This window comes from Zea mays, chromosome 10 (genome assembly GCF_902167145.1).
Source record: "Zea mays cultivar B73 chromosome 10, Zm-B73-REFERENCE-NAM-5.0, whole genome shotgun sequence".
NCBI lineage: Eukaryota > Viridiplantae > Streptophyta > Magnoliopsida > Poales > Poaceae > Zea > Zea mays.
In genome coordinates this window covers 103,662,824-103,683,751 of record NC_050105.1, presented here as the reverse complement: position 1 = coordinate 103,683,751, position 20,928 = coordinate 103,662,824, and the positions used below count along the sequence as shown (strand labels likewise).

Sequence of the window (20,928 nt, the reverse complement as noted above, 5' to 3'; positions counted from 1 at the left end):
ACATGTGGAGTTGGAATCGAGGATGAGAGTCGAGCGGGAGGCCAAGCAGAAGGCTGAGCGGGGGATTCGCTTGGCCGATCAGCAATGGATGATTGAGATTTTTCAGTACATGCAGACTCTTGGCACCGCAAGGGTGTAGCTCTACCATCTACATTGTTCGCTCCACCTCCACCTCCTTAGTTTTCTAGTCCTATGAGTATGAAATTTTTAGTCATGTATGATATATATTTATCTTCTCTCACACATGCAATCTTTTCTCTATGTAGAATTTGTCAGCGATATCAAGTGACCCTCTTGCTTCGTCCAACCCTTTGCCAAACCAATCAAATTGGCCCTTTTCTACTATATTTTGTGTTTAAGATATATATATATATATATATAACCTTCTATATTTAATTATCCTCAAATGTTTATATTTTTTCTGTTTTATCTGTTTATTGTCTAAAGTATAAAAAGCTAGATATATATATATGTACTATTCGTCATTCTAGATGATAATCATCGACCCTAAATGTCACACCAAGATTTAAGGACAAATCCAGATGCATCTCATATATGTGCCATGATCAAGTTTCACACAGATGACAACTTAGTATATAGTAACTAGTGTCACATACTTTATTTCGTAACAAATGTCTTTACAAAAATAACTAAATAAAATAAACCGAGCTAAGATAACTTCTCCACAAGTGTGGTTGACTAGGAAACAATGGCATAGAACTTGTCGAACTCATCATAGTAATCCTCCTCTAGCGATATCTGTTCCTGATCTGAGCAGTAATTATAGCAAGGTGAGCTCACTTACGGTTGGGGATCAACAAGTGTGCAGTAATAAGTGTAGTGTAAGGTTTACCAAGAAAAATTCAGAGGCTAATCATTAGCTTTTAATTAAGTTGGTCAAACTTTTATTAGCAATTACAAGGTATAAGTAAATATAAATCCAATTAGATAAATGATCATAACCAAACTGTTACCCATAAACCAACCACACTCATGTTAAGTTAAATTTACTTTCATATATTAATCATGTGACGGTCCGAGCCACTTGTGACTATAAGCAGACTAATATATCAGTTTTACACTCTGCAGAGGTCGCACATCTTTATTCACAAGTCGTGTATCCCTTATAGCCCATGTTTGCAAGGCCCGTAAACAGTACCGAGGTGAATGGCTAGGGATCCACTATGAGGCCTTTACAAATATCCACTAGTATGAGAAAACCTGCTACAGATTCAAGATGAGTTGGCATAGATCATTCGCTAGTCTGAAAAGCCATTACAACATAATCAGTCATGTCACCATGCTTCAGCAACACTTCCCCGCTTGTCACTAACCGGGTAAGGTTCTCACACACTAGCTTCCTTAATTAATTTGCCAAGACTAGAGTCATAATAGTCTTGTGGCAGCACTATTTTCTCGGGTGGTCTCTCCATGTTCCAATTAAACAAAATGATCTTATTATGAATAATAAATGCACCATAATAAATCATGATCAATATTTCATATGTATCATTAACCCAATAACTTGTAATCAGGTAAAACCAGGTATATGATAAACAAAACTAGGTAACCTATTAAGTTTTCATCAATTTAATCTAATTGAGCATGCATGGGTGTGAACATAATAGTAAATATTATTGGATCACAAAAATACATGATCAAGGACACACTTGCCTACCACTAGGAGCTCCTACTCAGATCCCTCAAACTACTAGGCTTCAAATTCCCAATTCACATGCTCGTCTATTCACAGCAACACAAACAAACAAAATAAAAATAAAAATAACATTACATCAAACAGAAAAACAAACATCATGATATTGACGAATCCGTAGGTTCGAGAACCACTAAAATCGGAGTTAAAAGCGAAAAATATGAATTATACAAGTTTAGGCATATTTTATATTAAAACTATAGCTCTAGGGACCCATCTGCGAAGGTTTGAGGGCTAAAACATAAATATTACTAAAATGTTAGGGTCCTTGGTGTAAGAATGGGGAGGCTAGTCGGCGGCTTAGAATGTTCAAGAGCTTGGGGATTATTTTATAAATTATTGGACCGGTCTGCAATGTTCTTTATATATGACTAGGATGCGGGTTGGTTTAAAACGAAGGCAGGGTCTCTTTAGAAAACTTCCACATCCGACTTCACGTGCTCTCACCTCGGCCACCTGATATCCATTCTATCGCTTAGATTGCCTGAATGAAACGGTATCCTCGCGATCTAATCACATCCATTGAACTCTGATCTATGGCTCGAATGTTAGATCGACGAAAGGATATTTATGTTCTAATTTAGACCCTTCATTGGCCAATCAATGACCACCCTTCATCTCCTACCTCCTAACAACATCAGGACGGAGGTGGCCTCCTCTGCGGTGGTGACTCCGACGAGCAGACGAACCAGCCATCTAGTCTATGGATTTGAGAGTGGAAGAGATCTATGCATAGAGCAGATCAAGGCGAATCTATCAAACGCTACCATAACCATAAATCACAAGGCCAGGAACGATACCCACACTACATAGGGGCTTCGCGGCGGTATTCTCATCGACGAGCACCCTACCGGTGCCCCCATGCTCTAGTTCCCAATCTGACTAGTTATACATGACGCGGAAACAAAAGTGGATCTACAAGGAAAGGTTCTCACTAGCGGTGATGACGCGAAGGCCCCTGACGACGTCGAAGGCGACTCCATGGTGCCACAGCGATCACGACGAGCAATCCCACTCCCTCTGATGATTATCGCGCCGAGTTCAAGTTAGTCGTAGAATCCACACATGATGGCGGGAGTCCCGGTCTATCTTCTAGAAGCGAAGCAACACCGAGAGTACTAGTGGTCTATTTGGTTGGGGAGAGAGATGAGATGGATCTGCTCTGTTGGGGCCTTACTCTTCCAAAGGTCCTAAAAAACACAGCTAACCATTTGATTCTAGTGTATTACTGAATACTACAGGAGCTTCATTATGAAGGTTCGTGATAGGAGTCTTCTTCTCCGTCGAAGGTCCTTAAGACGAAAACATTGCCTAAAAACGACAACGATGAATACCAAAGCTATAGCCGAAGAGCAACAACTTCGGCTTAAAGTGGCGACGAAGATCAAGCATGATGCCGAACCAAAGAGGAAAGGACTAGTTAGTCCCTAATGATTTATGTTACAATTATGAGCATATGTTAAGGTCATAAATGTATTTTTACTCGGGCTGTGTCCCGTGCCTATAAATAGGTGAACAGTACCCCACACTGTTCACGCTGGATTGTAATCGCTCTCGTGTCAACACCTTCAAACAAGCTCAAGGTATTAATGTAATTGTCGGCGTTTCGAGACCGGGGGTCCCTAAGCCGACGAGTGAATGTCGCCGCGTGCCCCAGCCCAGATGGGTCGACGCGAGGCCGAGCGCAAAGGGGGGAAGTGAGGTGACCGGAGATGGGCGTGAGAGAGGTGGAAATCCCGCGGCCTTCGTGTTCGTCCCGCGCCCAGGTCGGGTGCGCTTGCAGTAGGGGGTTACAAGCGTCCACGCAGGAGAGAGAGCGAGCGGCCTCACGCGAGCGCCTGTCTCGTCCTCGTCCCCGCGCGGCCAACCCTCTCTAAGAGGGCCCTGGTCCTTCCTTTTATAGGCGTAAGGAGAGGATCCAGGTGTACAATGGGGGTGTAGCGGAGTGCTACGTGTCTAGCGGGGGAGAGCTAGCGCCCTAAGTACATGTCGATGTGGCAGCCGGAGAGATTTTGGCACCCAGCTGGTGTGATGTCGTGGCCGTCGGAGGAGCGACGGAGCCTGGCGGAGGGACAGCTGTCGGAGCGGTTGGGTCCTTGCTGACGTCCTTCTGCTTCCGTAAGAGAGCTGAGAGCCGCCGTCGTCACAGAGCATGCGGGGCGCCATCATTGCCTATCTGGCGGAGCTAGCCAGATGGGACACCGGTCTTGTTCTCTGCGGCCCGAGTCAGCTCGGGGTAGGGTGATGATGGCGCTTCCTGTTGACGTGGCTGGCCTGCGCCCTAGGTTGGGCGACGTGGAGGTTCCTCTGAAGCCGAGGTCGAGTCTGTCTTCCATGGCCGAGGCCGAGTCCGAGCCCCTGGGTCGGGCGAGGCGGAGAACGTTCGGCAGAGGCTAGAGCGAAGTCCGAGCCCTGGGGTCGGGCGAAGCGGAGTTCGTCGTCTTCTGGGGCTGAGCCCGAGTCCGAGCCCTGGGTCGGGCGGAGCGGAGTTCGTCGTCTTCTGGGGCTGAGCCCGAGTCCGAGCCCTAGGGTCGGGCGGAGCGGAGTTCGCCGTCTTCCGGGACTTAGCCCGAGTCCGAGCCCTAGGTCGGGCGGAGCGGAGTTCGCCGTCTTTCGGGGCCTAGCCCGAGTCCGAGCCCCTGGTCGGGCGGAGCGGAGCTTCCTATGGTGCCTTTGGCAGGGCCTGACTGCCTGTCAGTCTCATTCTGTCAAGGGGCACTGCAGTCGGAGTGGTGCAGGCGGCGTTGTCCTTCTGTCAGGCCGGTCAGTGGAGCGGTGAAGTGACGGCGGTCACTTCGGCTCTGCCGGGGGGCGTGCGTCAGGATAAAGGTGTCAGGCCACCTTTGCGTTAAATGCTCCTGTGATTCGGTCGGTCGGTGCGGCGATTTAGTCAGGGTTGCTTCTTAGCGAAGGCAGGGCCTCGGGGGAGCCGGAGATGTGTCCGCCGTTGGAGGGGGGCCTCGGGCGAGACGGAAATCCTCCGGGGTCGGCTGCCCTTGTCCGAGGCCAGGCTCGGGCGAGGCATGATCGAGTCGCTCGAATGGACTGATCCCTGACTTAATCGCACCCATCAGGCCTTTGCAGCTTTATGCTGATGGGGGTTACCAGCTGAGAATTAGGAGTCTTGAGGGTACCCCTAATTATGGTCCCCGACAGTAGCCCCCGAGCCTCGAAGGGAGTGTTAGCACTCGCTTGGAGGCTTTCGTCGCACTTTTTTGCAAGGGGACCAGCCTTTCTCGGTTGCATTTTGTTCTGGTGGGTGCGCGCGAGCGCACCCGCCGGGTGTAGCCCCCGAGGCCTCGGAGGAGTGGTTTCACTCCTTCGAGGTCTTAATGCCTTGCGTAATGCTTCGACTGGTCTGGTTGTTCCCTCATGCGAACTGGCCGTAGCCCGGGTGTACGGTCGGGGCCCAAGTTCTCGGGCTGGTATGTTGACGCTGTCAACGGTTCGGCCGGAGCCGGGTTCGCGAGAGCAGCCCCCGAGCCTCTGCACAGGGCGAGAGGGCGATCAGGGACAGACTTGGCTTTTTTACATACGCCCCTACGTCGCCTTTCCGCAAGGAGGAGGGGGGGAAAGCGCCATGTTACCCTCGATGGGCGCCGAACATGGTGTCTCCAGTGAGCTGCAAGCGGGTAATCCGAGTGGACGTCCGTGCCCCGTTTGTTAGGGGTCGGCTAGGGGCCCAGAGGCACGCCCAAAAGTACCTGCGGGTGATCTGCCGGACCCGGTCCCCTGGCGACGGGGTCCGAGGGCTCGATGCCTCCCTCTGATGGGATTCCGTTACAAGATCGCTCCCGCTGGTCTCGGAAATGTCCTAGGGTACCTCGGGAGCGCAGCCCGAGCCTCGGTTATGTATCGAACGTACCCCTGGTCATCCCTCGCTCGGCGTCTGAGGCGGCTGTGAACCCTTCGGGGGCCAGCCTTCGAACCCCTGATCAGTAATGGGCACGGAGCCTGGGTAGCCTGAGGCGGCCGTGGAACCCTTCGGGGGGCCGGCCTTCGAACCTCTGACCAGTAGTGGTTGTAGGGCCCACGCGATCTGAGGCGGCTGTTGGAACCCTTCGGGGGGCCAGCCTTCGAACCTTTGATCAGTAAGGAGGCTCGGAGCCTGGTTCCTTCACGGGGAAGGATCCTTTTCGGGGTATCCCCCTTTCCCGGTCCCTGTTGCAAGAGATAGAGAAAAAGGAGAAAAGGAAAAGGATATGAAATCGAACGACGCAGCGTACCTTTTTTGGCGCGGTTATTACGGCGAAGGCGAAGCGTCGCCTACTTCTCCTGCCAGAAGCGCCACCCGTCCCGCCGCGGAGTTAATGCGACGGGGCGAGTGGTTGGCGGGGCGGCCGTTGCGCGTGCGCGAGCCGTTCGAGGAACGGATCACGGGCGCGTTGTCTTCACGCCGTGAGAGGGGGTTCTCTTGCTGCCCCCGGATGGGACGTGAGCTTGGCTGACGACGTGACCGCTGCTCCCGCCCGCCTGCCACCGTCATTACTGCCGGCCCAGTTTTGGCCGCATTGACCGCCGCGTCAGGCTGGCGCTGCTGGGTCATGCGCTGGGTCGCCTCGAGTCGCGATATTGGTTCCGCAATCGAGGAAGCGCGGTGGTGGCGCAAGTGGCGGTGCAGTCGCTTGCATGCAGCATCCGGCGCGCCGGTTGCGTGACGCGTGGGCCTGGGCCTCCATGCTGGCGTGTCGGGAGTCGGAGAAGCGCGTCCACTTGGCGCGGTTGCATGCCGCCTGCATGGCTGCCCGCCTCTTTCGCCCGCTGGTCTGGGCAAAAGTGGAGGGTCACTTGTAACCGCTGGGCGGTTGTATGCACCACGCGCGGCGGTTTGGCTTCTTCTGCTCTGAGCTGGTTTGCATGACATGCGGGACCCAGCCCCCGCGCCGCAGGGGAGGGCCTTGGAGCGTGTTGGAGAAGACTCGGCCCGTGACGGTTGGGGGCGCAAGTAGGGAGAGTTGCCTTTAAAAGGAGGGCGACCCCTTTCGGAAGGCGACCATGTCTTCTCGCTCCCTTATGCATCGCGTCTTTCCACCTTCCAAGCCCCTGGATGGGGGATACCCGCCGTCTTTTCGCCTCATGGTTGGAGGAACGCAACTCCGTGGGAGTTGGTACCTTTCAGCCATCGTTCGGCTTCAAGGATTTTCATCACACAGCCCGGTTGCTCCCCTCCGCTGGTGGTCACCCAAGACGGTGACCTCCAGCTCCTGGATGGGGAGAGGCAAGCCGGGCTGTGATCCCGATCCCGCCCTCAGCATCGAGGGTGTTCGTCATCCTCGCTGGGGCGAGGAGCGAGGCGAGCCGGGGCTCTACCTCCTGCGCGGGTCGGCGGGCCACCTCTTCTTCCAGCTTCTGGTGGTGGCAATCGCCCTCCCGCCCTGCGGCGGAGACGTCCTCCAGCCATGCCGGGGAAGGCGAACTGTTGCTGCCCAGCTAGGATGCAACATTCCACCCTCTCCCTCGCATTCGCGGCGAGGACGACAGCGAGGACCTACCGGTGCGCTTGGGAGCGGCCCGCTCTTTGGCTTTAATAGCTGGTTCGCGTCCCTTAAGCGGGACCGCGAACGAGAGCCCTCCGGTGGCCGCGTCCACCCGGGACCATGGCTGCTGCTGCAGAGGTCGCTGGCAGGTCCCCCGACGCTCGTCGCCCCGCAGGCTCGAGGTTGCTCATGCCCGCGGGGGACGGAACCAGAGTTCCGTTTGTAATGGCATTTTGAATGCCAGTGTTTTTGTTCATTATGGCTGTCGAGGCCTGAACATGTATGTAATTTTGGCACGGAGCCGTGTTTTTTCCTCATTTTCGAGCACTAAGACTCGCCTGTTGATTTTCTGAACCGCTTCACCAAGCATGAGTCGCCCTGTGTCAAGGTGACGAGTGAGGTATCCGTATCCCGGAGGCGTAGGAGTCCCTCGGCTCGGTCGGCCTTGTTGTCTGAGGCTCCTCTAGCTTAGTTAAAGGGACCCCTTGGCCGCTCTTCGACGAGCCGAGGCCAGGGGTAGCGATATCAGTATGAACAGAGGCGGAGTTGGCTCGAAAATGAAACCTAGTTGGCCGGAGCCTAGCCGGGTTGTCCGTTAGCGGGACCGACGCCGGAGTTGATCAGCTGAGGCCTCGGGTCGGGCTGGCGCCCTTGGAAGATGGTTGGCCGAGGCCCCAGGGGTAACCGGCCGAGCCGCCTGCTCGGGCCGGATTCCCGGAGAAGTCCCTGGCAGCGATTGTCCGGGCGTGGTGATGACGTCGTCCTCCAGAGTGGGGATCCCTGGTCCGCGTCGCCGTCCGAGGCTAGGTCGGACCTTGCTGAAGGTGTCGTCGATGCCGAGGGTGCTACTGCCCTCTTCCAGCGTGAAGACCCGAGCCTGCAGGATCAGAGTGTCTTGTAGCGTGTGCCTTCTGCGGCCGCCGAGGCCAGAATATACACCCTCGCTGTGTTGTAAAGCTGCGTCTCCTTTCCTCTTGTTTCGAGTATCTGGACTTTTTTGTCGGTAACAGGGATGTTTGTGCGAGCGAGAGTTGCTTCTCGCGGAAGGTGATGAGTGAGGTATCCGTATCCCGGAGGCGTGGGAGTCCCTCGGCTCGGTCGGCCTTGCCGCTTACGCGCACTTTCACCCATCCATGAGGCCCTGTCACCGACTCAGTCGAGAAGGCTCGAAGGATCGCTTCGGCAGAAGAGCTTCCGAATGTGAAGACTTGTTCGGTCCGCGAAATCACTTTACCCGAACGCGAGTTACTTATCGCAGAAGGTGATGAGTGAGGTATCCGTATCCCGGAGGCGTAGGAGTCCCTTGGCTCGGTCAGCCTTGGCTGCTTACGTGTACTCCGTCGTTTTCAGGATCCACTTTTCGAAGTAGTCAGAAAGCACGAAAGATATTCTGGCAGAAGAGATCTTTTTCGAGGAAAATTTCAACGCAGAGGGGGTTCCCCCCCCCTTTAGCCCCCGAGGGAGGGTCGGGCTTTGCCGAGGCGAGGCCGACCCTTCCTTGATGACTAAACTTTGCGCGGGTGCGAGGTATATGAACAACTTGAAAACATCTTAAGGGTAGAAGCGACGTAGCTGTTGGATGTTCCAAGCGTTGTCGTAGACCTCGCCTTGACTGTTGGCCAGCTTGTACGTCCCGGGCTTCAGAACTTTGGCGATGACGAATGGCCCCTCCCAGGGGGGCGTGAGCTTGTGCCTCCCTCGGGCGTCTTGCCGCAGCCGAAGCACCAGGTCGCCCACCTGGAGGTCTCGGGGCCGGACCCCTCGGGCGTGGTAGCGTCGCAGGGACTGCTGGTACCGCGCCGAGTGTAGTAAGGCCTTGTCCCGAGCCTCTTCCAGCTGGTCCAGCGAGTCTTCTCGGCTAGCTTGGTTGCTTTGATCGCTGTAGGCCCTCGTCCTCGGGGAGCCGTATTCCAGGTCAGTGGGCAAGACGGCCTCGGCCCCGTAGACCAGGAAGAACGGCGTGAAACCCGTGGCTCGGCTCGGCGTTGTCCTCAGGCTCCAGACCACCGAGGGGAGTTCCTTCATCCATCGCTTGCCGAACTTGTTGAGGTCATTGTAAATCCGAGGCTTGAGCCCTTATAGAATCATGCCGTTGGCACGCTCTACTTGCCCATTCGACATGGGATGAGCCACGGCGGCCCAGTCCACCCAGATGTGGTGATCCTCGCAGAAGTCCAAGAATTTTCTGCCGATGAACTGGGTACCGTTGTCGGTGATGATGGAGTTCGGGACCCCGAAGCGATGGATGATGTTGGTGAAGAACGTCACCGCCTGCTCGGACCTGATGCTGTTCAGAGGTCGGACCTCGACCCACTTGGAGAATTTGTCGATGGCGACCAGCAGGTGTGTGTAGCCCCCGGGCGCCTTCTGCAAGGGGCCGACGAGGTCCAGACCCCACACAGCAAAGGGCCAGGTGATGGGTATCGTCTGTAGAGCCTGAGCGGGCAGGTGGGTCTGCTTCACATAGAATTGACACCCTTCACAGGTGCGGACAATTCTAGTGGCGTCAGCCACCGCCGTTGGCCAGTAGAAGCCTTGCCGGAAAGCATTCCCGACAAGGGCTCGAGGCGCTGCGTGATGGCCGCAAACCCCCGAGTGTATCTCTTGCAGGAGTTCCTGACCTTCGGCGACGGAGATGCATCGCTTGAGGATGCCCGAGGGGCTGCGGTGGTAGAGCTCCTTCTCATCGCCCAGCGAGACGAACGACTTGGCGCGTCGCGCTACCCGCCGAGCCTCGACTCGGTCGAGGGGTAGCTCTCCTTGGCGGAGATATTGCAGGTACGGGGTCTGCCAATTTCGATCAGGCGTGGCCCCGCTCCGCTCCTCCTCGATGCGCAGTGCCTCGCCCTCGGAGGCCGAGGGTACCTCGGGCTGAACCGAGGGCGCCTCGGGCCGAGCTGAGGGTGCCTTGGGCTGTGCCGAGGGTACCTCGGGCTGGACCGAGGGCGCCTCAGGCTCGGGCGAGTCGCCGATCTTGACGGAGGGTTGATGCAGATCCCGGGAGAAGACGTCCGGGGGAACCGTTGTTCGCCCCGAGGCTATTTTTGCCAGCTCGTCCGCAGTCTCGTTGTAGCGCCGAGCGATGTGGTTAAGCTCAAGCCCGTAGAACTTGTCTTCCAGGCGCCGAACCTCATCGCAGTAGGCCTCCATCTTCGGGTCGCGGCAGTGGGAGTTCTTCATGACTTGGTCGATGACGAGCTGCGAGTCACCGCGGGCGTCGAGGTGCCTGACCCCTAGCTCGATGGCGATTCGCAACCCGTTGATCAGAGCCTCGTACTCAGCCACATTGTTGGACGCCAGGAAATGGAGGCGTAGCACATAGCGTAGGTGTTTCCCGAGGGGCGAGATGAAGAGTAGGCCCGCGCCGGCTCCCGTCTTCATCAGCGACCCGTCGAAAAACATGGTCCAGAGCTCCGGTTGGATCGGAGCCGTCGGTAGCTGGGTGTCGACCCATTCGGCTACGAAGTCCGCCAATACCTGGGACTTGATGGCCTTCCGAGGGGCGAACGAGATTGTCTCGCCCATGATTTCCACCGCCCACTTTGCAATCCTGCCCGAGGCCTCTCGGCACTGGATGATCTCCCCCAGGGGGAAGGATGACACCACAGTTACCGGATGAGACTCGAAGTAGTGTCGCAACTTCCGCCTCGTCAGGATCACTGCATATAGCAGCTTCTGAACTTGTGGGTAGCGGATCTTGGTTTCAGACAGTACCTCGCTGACGAAGTAAACTGGCCTCTGAACGGGCAATGCATGCCCCTCTTCTTGCCTCTCGACCACAATCGCGGCGCTAACCACTTGAGTGGTCGCGGCGACGTAGACCAAGAGGGCTTCTCCGTCAGCTGGAGGCACCAAGATAGGCGCCTTTGTGAGGAGCGCCTTCAGGTTCCCGAGAGCTTCCTCGGCCTCAGGGGTCCAAGCGAAGCACTCGACCTTCCTTAAGAGGCGGTACAGAGGCAGGCCTCTTTCGCCGAGGCGTGAGATGAAGCGGCTCAGGGCCGCGAGACATCCCATGACCCTCTGTACGCCTTTTAAGTCCTTGATGGGCCCCATGCTGGTGATGGCTGCGATCTTCTCCGGGTTGGCTTTGATGCCCCGCTCGGAGACGATGAACCCCAAGAGCATGCCCCGGGGCACCCCGAAGACACACTTCTCGGGATTGAGCTTGACGCCTTTCGCTTTGAGACATCGGAATGTCACTTGAAGGTCGGAGAGGAGGTCGGAAGCTTTCCTTGTCTTGACTACGATGTCATCGACGTAGGCCTCGACCGTGCGACCAATGTGTTCGCCGAACACATGGTTCATGCACCGCTGATACGTCGCGCCCGCATTCCTCAAACCGAACGGCATGGTGACATAGCAGTACATGCCGAAGGGCGTGATGAAAGAAGTCGCGAGCTGGTCGGACTCTTTCATCCTGATTTGGTGATACCCTGAGTAGGCGTCGAGGAAAGACAGGGTTTCGCACCCAGCAGTGGAATCCACGATTTGATCGATGCGAGGCAGAGGGTAGGGAACCTTCGGACATGCTTTGTTGAGACCAGTGTAGTCTACACACATCCGCCATTTCCCCCCTTTCTTTCTCACAAGCACAGGGTTGGCAAGCCATTCGGGATGGAATACCTCTTTGATGAACCCGGCTGCCGTTAGCTTATGGATCTCCTCGCCTATCGCTCTGCGCTTCTCCTCGTCGAATCGGCGCAGAGGCTGCTTGACGGGTCGGGCTCCGGCCCGAATATCCAGCGAGTGCTCGGCGACATCCCTTGGTATGCCGGGCATGTCCGAGGGACTCCACGCGAAGACGTCGGCGTTCGCGCGGAGAAAGTCGACGAGCACTGCTTCCTATTTGGGGTCGAGCCCGGAACCGATCCGGATATGCTTGGAGGCGTCGCCACTGGGGTCGAGGGGGACGGCCTTAACCGTCTCCACTGGCTCGAAGTTGCCGGCATGACGCTTCACGTCTGGCACCTCTTTGGAGAGGCTTTCCAGGTCGGCGATGAGGGCCTCGGCGTGCTCCACACACTCCACGTCGCATTCGAACGCGTGTTTGTACGTGGGGCCGACGGTGATGACCCCGTTGGGGCCCGACATCTTGAGCTTCAGGTAGGTGTAGTTGGGGACGGCCATAAACTTCGCGTAGCATGGCCTCCCCAGTACCGCGTGGTAGGTTCCTCGGAACCCGACCACCTCGAACGTCAGAGTCTCCCTTCGGAAGTTGGAGGGCGTTCCGAAGCAGACGGGAAGGTCGAGTCGTCCGAGGGGCTAGACGCGTTTCCCGGGAATGATCCCGTGGAAGGGCGCAGCGCCTGCTCGGACGGAGGACAGATCGACGCGCAGGAGCCTGAGGGTCTCGGCGTAGATGATGTTGAGGCTGCTGCCCCCGTCCATAAGGACCTTGGTGAGCCTGACGTCGCCGACGAGGGGGTCGACGACGAGCGGGTATTTCCCCGGGCTCGGCACGTGGTCGGGGTGGTCAGCTTGGTCGAAGGTGATGGGCTTGTCGGACCAGTCTAGGTAGACTGGCGCCGCCACCTTCACCGAGCAGACCTCCGGCACTCTTGCTTGCGATGCCGAGCTGAGGCATTCGCCGCATGCCCACCGTAGATCATGAAGCAGTCGTGGACCTCGGGGAACTCTCCTGCTTGGTGATCTTCCTTCTTGTCGTCGTCGCGGGCCCTGCCACCCTCCGCGGGTGGCCCGGCCCTGTGGAAGTGGCGCCGGAGCATGACGCACTCCTCAAGGGTGTGCTTGACGGGCCCCTGATCATAGGGGCACGGCTCCTTGAGCATCTTGTCGAAAAGGTTGGCACCTCCGGGGGGCTTCCGAGGGTTCTTGTACTCGGCGGCGGCGACAAGGTCCGCATCGGCGGCGTCGCGTTTCGCTTGCGACTTCTTCTTGCCTTTCTTCTTGGCGCCGCGCGGAGTAGACGCCTCGGGAGCATCTTCCGATAGGCAGCCCTGGGGCTGCTTGTCCTTTCGGAAGATAGCCTCGACCGCCTCCTGGCCAGAGGCGAACTTGGTGGCGATGTCCATCAGCTCGCTCGCCCTGGTGGGGGTCTTGCGACCCAACTTACTCACCAGGTCGCGGCAGGTGGTGCCGGCAAGGAACGCGCCGATGACATCCGAGTCGGTGATGTTGGGCAGCTCGGTGCGCTGCTTCGAGAATCGCCGGATGTAGTCCCGGAGAGACTCTCCCGGCTGCTGCCGGCAGCTTCGGAGGTCCCAGGAGTTCCCGGGGCGCACGTACTTGCCCTGGAAATTGCCGGCGAAGGCTTGGACCAGGTCATCCCAGTTGGAGATCTGCCCCGGAGGTAGGTGCTCCAACCAGGCGCGAGCGGTGTCGGAGAGGAACAGGGGGAGGTTGCGGATGATGAGGTTGTCGTCGTCCGTTCCACCCAGTTGGCAGGCCAGGCGGTAGTCCGCGAGCCACAGTTCCGGTCTCGTTTCCCCCGAGTACTTTGTGATAGTAGTCGGGGGTCGGAACCGGGTCGGGAACGGTGCCCGTCGGATGGCCCGGCTGAAGGCTTGCGGACCGGGTGGTTCGGGCGAGGGACTCCGATCCTCCCCGCTGTCGTAGCGTCCCCCACGCCTGGGTGGTAACCTCGGCGCACCCTCTCGTCGAGGTGGGCCCGACGGTTGCGATGATGGTGCTCGTTGCCGAGGTGACCCGGGGCCGCAGGCGCGGTGTTGCGCGTGCGCCCGGTGTAGACCGAGGCTTCCCGCATGAATCGGGAAGTCGCAGCATGAGGTTCCAAGGGGTATCCCTGCCTTTGGGAGGCAGAGCTCTCGGCCCGTCGGACCACAGCGCCTTCCAGGAGATTCTTGAGCTCTCCCTGGATTCGCCGACCCTCGGTGGTTGATGGCTCCGGCATCGCGCGGAGAAGCATCGCTGCTGCAGCCAGGTTCTGACCGACCCCACAGGATGCGGGTGGCGGCCTGACCCTGACGTCGTCGGCGACGCGGTGCTGGAGACCCTGGGGCAGGTGAAGTATTTCTCCGGCCGGGGGTTGGCCCGCCCATGCCTTCCCGACGTCCCGGCGGATCGGCTCAAGCGCTCCTGCTCCCTCGTCGAGCCTGGCCTGCGCCCCTCGGACTTGCTCGAGCTGTGGGTCGTGACCCCCCGCCGGAACGGGGACCACAGCTAGCTCCCGTGGGATGTCAGCGCGAGGCACCGGCCTAGGGAGATCACCGTCCTCCGGCATGCCGAGATGATTGCCTTTGGATGGATCCCCTAGATCGACGTGGAAACATTCGCGGCTTGGGCCGCAGTCCTCGTCGTCGAGGCTGCGGCTACCGTCGGAACAGTCGGAGAGGCAGTAGTCACATGCGGTCATGAAGTCCCGCATGGCACTGGGGTTGCCAAATCCAGAGAAATCCCAACAGATGTTGGGGTCGTCATCTTCCTCGGACCCAGAGGGCCCGTAGGTCGAGACGTCCGTCAGCCGGTCCCAAGGCGACCGCATGCGAAACCCCAGAGGGTTTGTACTCGCCTCTACGAGAGCGCCCGCCAAAGCAAGGTCGCTAGGCGGGTTGAGGCTGAGTTCAAATGACGTAGGATGGGAATTGGTCGGTACCTTTCGGTCGACGAGCAGCGACATAGTCACGTCGGGGACTGATTGCACCGTCGCCTCAGGTACGAGGGCGACGTCCTGCAAGCTCTCCGCGAGCGCACTGGCGTCGTCCGCTTGCTCGGGATTGGTGTCTTCGCGGGGAGACGGCGCTCGCCTTCGTCTCAAACGTGAGGTCGATGCCCGACGCGCCCCCCGTTGGGGCGCTGGGGACGCCGACTCGCTCGACAGCCGACGAGGCGCGGCCTCCCGCTTGGCCTTGGTTGCCCCGCCTCCTCCTCCGTTGGCGGGGGAGAGGACGGGGCGAGCTCGAATGTTGTTCTTCTACCACGCGGGGAAGACGTTGTCGATTCCACCGCCGGCGGGCGGGCTGTCGGCCGCCATTGTCGTTGTCGTGCGGCGGTGGAAGGAGTATCATGTCGTAGCTGCCGTCGAAGGACATGAACTCAAGACTCCCGAAACGGAGCACCGTCCCGGGTCGGAGAGGTTGCTGGAGACTGCCCATCTGGAGCTTGACGGGAAGCTGTTCGTCAACACGCAGCAGGCCCCTACCTGGCGCGCCAACTGTCGGCGTTTCGAGACCGGGGGGGTCCCTAAGCCGACGAGTGAATGTCGCCGCGTGCCCTAGCCCAGATGGGTCGACGCGAGGCCGAGCGCAAAGGGGGGAAGTGAGGTGGCCGGAGATGGGCGTGAGAGAGGTGGAAATCCTGCGGCCTTCGTGTTCGTCTCGCGCCCAGGTCGGGTGCGCTTGCAGTAGGGGGTTACAAGCGTCCACGCAGGAGAGGGAGCGAGCGGCCTCACGCGAGCGCCTGTCTCGTCCTCGTCCCCGCGCGACCAACCCTCTCTAAGAGGGCCTTGGTCCTTCCTTTTATAGGCGTAAGGAGAGGATCCAGTTGTACAATGGGGGTGTAGCGGAGTGCTACGTGTCTAGCGGGGGAGAGCTAGCGCCCTAAGTACATGCCGATGTGGCAGCCGGAGAGATTTTGGCACCCAGCTGGTGTGATGTCGTGGCCGTCGGAGGAGCGACGGAGCCTGGCGGAGGGACAACTGTCGGAGCGGTTGGGTCCTTGCTGACGTCCTTCTGCTTCCGTAAGAGAGCTGAGAGCCGCCGTCGTCACAGAGCATGCGGGGCGCCATCATTGCCTATCTGGCGGAGCTAGCCAGATGGGACACCGGTCTTGTTCTCTGCGGCCCGAGTCAGCTCGGGGTAGGGTGATGATGGCGCTTCCTGTTGACGTGGCTGGCCTGCGCCCTAGGTTGGGCGACGTGGAGGTTCCTCCGAAGCCGAGGTCGAGTCTGTCTTCCATGGCCGAGGCCGAGTCCGAGCCCCTGGGTCGGGCGAGGCGGAGAACGTTCGGTAGAGGCTAGGGCGGAGTCCGAGCCCTGGGGTCGGGCGAAGTGGAGTTCGTCTTCTTCTGGGGCTGAGCCCAAGTCCAAGCCCTGGGTCGGGCGGAGCGGAGTTCGTCGTCTTCTGGGGCTGAGCCCGAGTCCGAGCCCTAGGGTCGGGCGGAGCGGAGTTCGCCGTCTTCCGGGACTTAGCCCGAGTCCGAGCCCTGGGTCGGGCGGAGCGGAGTTCGCCGTTTTCCGGGGCCTAGCCCGAGTCCGAGTCCCTGGTCGGGCGGAGCGGAGCTTCCTATGGTGCCTTTGGCAGGGCCTGACTGCATGTCAGTCTCATTCTGTCAAGGGGCACTGCAGTCGGAGTGGTGCAGGCGGCGCTGTCCTTCTGTCAGGCCGGTTAGTGGAGCGGTGAAGTGACGGCGGTCACTTCGGCTCTGCCGGGGGGCGTGCGTCAGGATAAAGGTGTCAGGCCACCTTTGCGTTAAATGCTCCTGCGATTCGGTCGGTCGGTGCGGCGATTTAGTCAGGGTTGCTTCTTAGCGAAGGCAGGGCCTCGGGCGAGCCGGAGATGTGTCCGCCGTTGGAGGGGGGCCTCGGGCGAGACGGAAATCCTCCGGGGTCGGCTGCCCTTGTCCGAGGCCAGGCTCGGGCGAGGCATGATCGAGTCGCTCGAATGGACTGATCCCTGACTTAATCGCACCCATCAGGCCTTTGCAGCTTTATGCTGATGGGGGTTACCAGCTGAGAATTAGGAGTCTTGAGGGTACCCCTAATTATGGTCCCCGACAGTAATATATATTCTATTAATGTTCGCATGTTTATCATGAAATAAATATATGGATGAGTAAATGGGTAACATGTATTGTCTCTACGAACTCTCATTCTCATAAATGATGAAGGTATGTCATTCATGACCTTCGTTCGAAGATCGTTATATTCAAAAGGAGATAACGCTTCAGAGGATGAAGGTCCTTAATCTTTAACAATTGTGTTGCCTTGTTCTTGATTCACAACATTTGAGAACGAGTGACCAAAATTGGCGCCCACCTCCGGTGAACTCAAACGACCACCTTTGATAACAGCTCGAGCAATCACCTTCGTCATGCCACCGAAGAAGGCAATAGCGCCAGGGGCTGCCCTTGCACCACTGGACATCAACCAAGAAGGGCATCCTCAAAGAGAAGCCCAAAACCAGAAAAGAAAGGCCATTAGCCTAAGACCAGAGGAAGAGGAGCTAGATTAAGAGATCAGGGATCTAGAGGCCATCCACCAGCAAGTGAAAAAAAGAAGGGAGAAAATGCTTCGGCTAGCTGAACTCCAAAAGAAGATATGAAGCTGTCGAAGAAATGCGCCATATCACATAGGACGAGCAAGGACGAAGGCCACAACAGAGAGAGATTCGTCAGGAAAGCCCAAGCTATGATGATGTATGGTATGACGATTTCAATCATGGTAACTTTGCTTTTGATGATGCTTCTCCTCTAGCAGCAGAGTTGCAGGCTACCCCGTGGCCACCTTCGTACAAACCGCCACAACTCTCCATGTATGACGGGCACTCTGACCCGAAGCAGTTCCTTATGAGCTACGAGGCGACCATATCATCATATGGTGGCAACATTGTCGTCATGGCGAAATCCTTCGTCATGGTAGTTAGGAGTGTGGCTCAAACATGGTATTCTTCCCTTCGGCCGGGAACAATCACATCATGGCAAAAGCTGAAGGACATGCTGGTAACCAGCTGTTGGGGGCCTTCCTTTTCTGAAGGTCCTAAAAAACGTGACTAACCATATGTTTTCAGTGTAACATAGACTGTTACAGGAGGCTTCAGCTTTGGGATGAAGGTTATCTTTCTAGTGAAGGCATGTGTGATATGAAGATACAGCCCGAAGGCAGAACGGACGGACGCTGAAGCTGTGGTTAAAGGAGCTTCGGCTTAATATGATGACGAAGGTGGAAGACGAAACCGACCTAAAGGGAAAAAGACTACTTAGCCCTTGATAGTTTGCTTTATGATTAAGAGTAAATGTCAGGGACATGGATGTAATTTTGTCCGGGCTGCATCATGTGCCTATAAATAGATGAACAGTAACACTGTACTTTTCACGCTGGATTATAATCATTCTTACACCACTCTTGCATTTTCACCTTCTGGCAAGCCGAAAGTATCAATGTAATATAAATATTGTGGATATTTATTCATTTTTATGAAATGAGAATATAAATAATTTACTGATATATCATCATTATTTATATTCTATTGTATTTCATGTACTTTCGTTTATATTTGTTTACTGAGATGATGAAGGTATGTCCTTCATGACCTTCGTCTAAAGATCATTATACCCGAAAGGAGATAATGCGTCGAAGGACAAAGGTCTTTAATCATTAACAATCGTGTTGCTTTGTTCTTGATGTATAGCATTCGAGAACAAGGACCAACATTGGCGCCCACCTCCAGTGAACTCAATCGACCACCTTCGGGAAGCATCGACTTTCGCAATGCCACCGAAGAAGACAATGGTGCTAGGGGCTACCCTGCAGCCACTGGACACTAATCAGGAGACGCTGCGAGAAGCTAGGAGCTAGAAGAGGAAGGCTACTAGCCCAATACCTTAGGAGGAGGAGCTAGATCAAGAGATCAGGGATTTCGAGGCTATCCACCAACAAGTGCAAAGGAAGAGGGAAAAGATGCTTCGGCTCGCCGACCTTCAAAAAAAGATCGACGAAGCTGCTGAAGAAATGCGTCACCTCACTCAGGATGACCAAGATCGATGGCCCCAACACAGGGAGCTTCGCCAAGAAAGCCTATTCAATGATGATGAATTGTACGATGACTTTCATGAGGGCAATTTTGCTTTTGATGATGCTTCTCCCTTGGCAGCAGAATTGTAGGCTACCCCGTGGCCGCTGTCATACAAGCCACCTCAAATCCCCATGTATGATGGGCACTCAGACCCGAACCAATTCCTGATGAGCCACGAAGCAACCATATCCTCATATGGGGGCAATACTGCAGTCATGGCAAAATCCTTCGTCATGGCAGTCAAAAGCGTAGCTCAAACTTGGTACTCCTTTCTTTGGCCAGGGAAAATTACGTCATGGCAAAAGCTAAAGGATATGTTAGTGACCAGCTTTCAGGGTTTTCAAACGAAACCGGTCACTGCCCAGGCTCTCTTTCAGTGTACGCAGGACCAGGAGGAGTACTTGCAGGCGTATGTCCGAAGGTTCTTACGACTGAGAGCTCAAGCACCTATAGTGCCCAATGAGATCGTCATTGAGGCCATGATCAAGGGGCTCCGGCCAGGACCTACGGCGCAATACATTGCAAGGAAACCACCGCAAACCTTGGAGAAGCTTCTCTAGAAAATGGATGAGTACATCAGAGCCGACAATGATTTTCAGCAAAGAAGGGAAGAAACCTTCAGATACTCTGAGTTGGCCAGGGGCTTCGGAGGAAGATTCCACCCTAGGCATGTCAGGTCGATTCATAATTCCAGTACAAATGACAACATGGGGAATCATACCCAAACGCAACAACACAACTCTCAATCATCAGGGGGTGCAACAAAGTTCTTTCAGGCCACCAGCTCCAAGAGGTAGAGGGGGCAGAAGCTTCGGAAGAAAATATGGAGATCAGCCCAGGAAACTGTTTTGTTTGTTCTGCGGCGAAGACAAAGGGCATACCACAAGGACGTGCCAAGTCACAATTCAGAAGCAGAAAGAAATTGCCGAAGCTGAAACATGGCAGAATTAGCCGAAGCAGGTTCTGCATACCGCTTCGCGCTACTCTCCCTACATCCCGGAGTATGTAGGCAATCAACAGCGTGCGGCCTCTGTCGCTTCGGCAAGCCATTCTCAAGCTTCCTGGTCCCAGTTTCCACCACCACCACCGCTAGCACCTGCCCTAGTTCGCAGTCAACAGCCAGAAGGGCATCACCACGCTCAGCAACAGCGCGACCTTCGAGAGGAGTCCGAAGCTCGCACAGTCAACATCACTGTGCCTGAGTCGAAGCACATCTACTAAATGTGCCATGACGATTCGATTAAAGAATATCCTAATCTGGTGTATCTTAGTTTTGTCTGTCATTTTATTTTCTTACATGAAAAACAATTCACGAAGGTTTAATCTCCAATTTGATGTAATATTATTGTGGACACACCATCGAGTGTGGAACGCATTCCCTTAACAATGCTTTCGAAGCTACAAAGTCGTTCCTAAGGGAGCGCAGAGTAAGTTCTGAAGCTACAAAGTCGTTCCTAAGGGAGCGCAGAGTAAGTTCCGAAGCTACAAAGTCGTTCCTAAGGGAGTGCAGAGTAAGTTCCGAATCTCAAAAGTCGTTCCTAAGGGAATGCAGAGCCAATATGCCACCGAAATAAAAGGTGAAGAAGCTCAAAAGTCATTCCTAAGGGAATGCAGAGCTTAAATACCACTGAAATAGAAGGTGAAGAAGCTCAAAAGTCGTTCCTAAGGGGATGCAGAGCTTAAATGCCACCGAAATAGAAGGTGAAGAGACTCAAAAGTCGTTCCTAAGGGGATGCAGAGTCTGGGTGTGTTTTCGTGTGGGTATGTGTCTTCGGTATAAACATCATGCTGCATCATATCATCGCATCATTTCGAAAAGAATTACATCATACATCATGTCGCATCAGCAACAAGATTGTGGAGAAGGAAAGATGCTTCTTTCAAAATATGCGATGAATGGAAAATGTGCTAAAGCACGAAGTGTACCTTCGGCAATTATAATTTTACATGCCAAAAGAATCTTTGTCGACAACAATATTATATAACAGTTGCGACATAAGAAGGGGTGACTTTTTATTTGCGAAGCATG

At 55.7% G+C, this 20,928-nt stretch overlaps 1 long non-coding RNA gene across 1 annotated transcript; it reads right to left on the bottom strand.

Moving 5' to 3' along the window:
• Nucleotides 1-525: 525 nt before the first annotated feature.
• Nucleotides 526-2,938, bottom strand: LOC103641517 (uncharacterized). Its single transcript, XR_560365.3, has 2 exons — nucleotides 2,650-2,938; nucleotides 526-770 (listed from the first exon to the last, which is right to left on the bottom strand). It is a non-coding gene; the product is annotated as an uncharacterized lncRNA (long non-coding RNA).
• Between the last annotated feature and the right edge of the window lie 17,990 nt (nucleotides 2,939-20,928).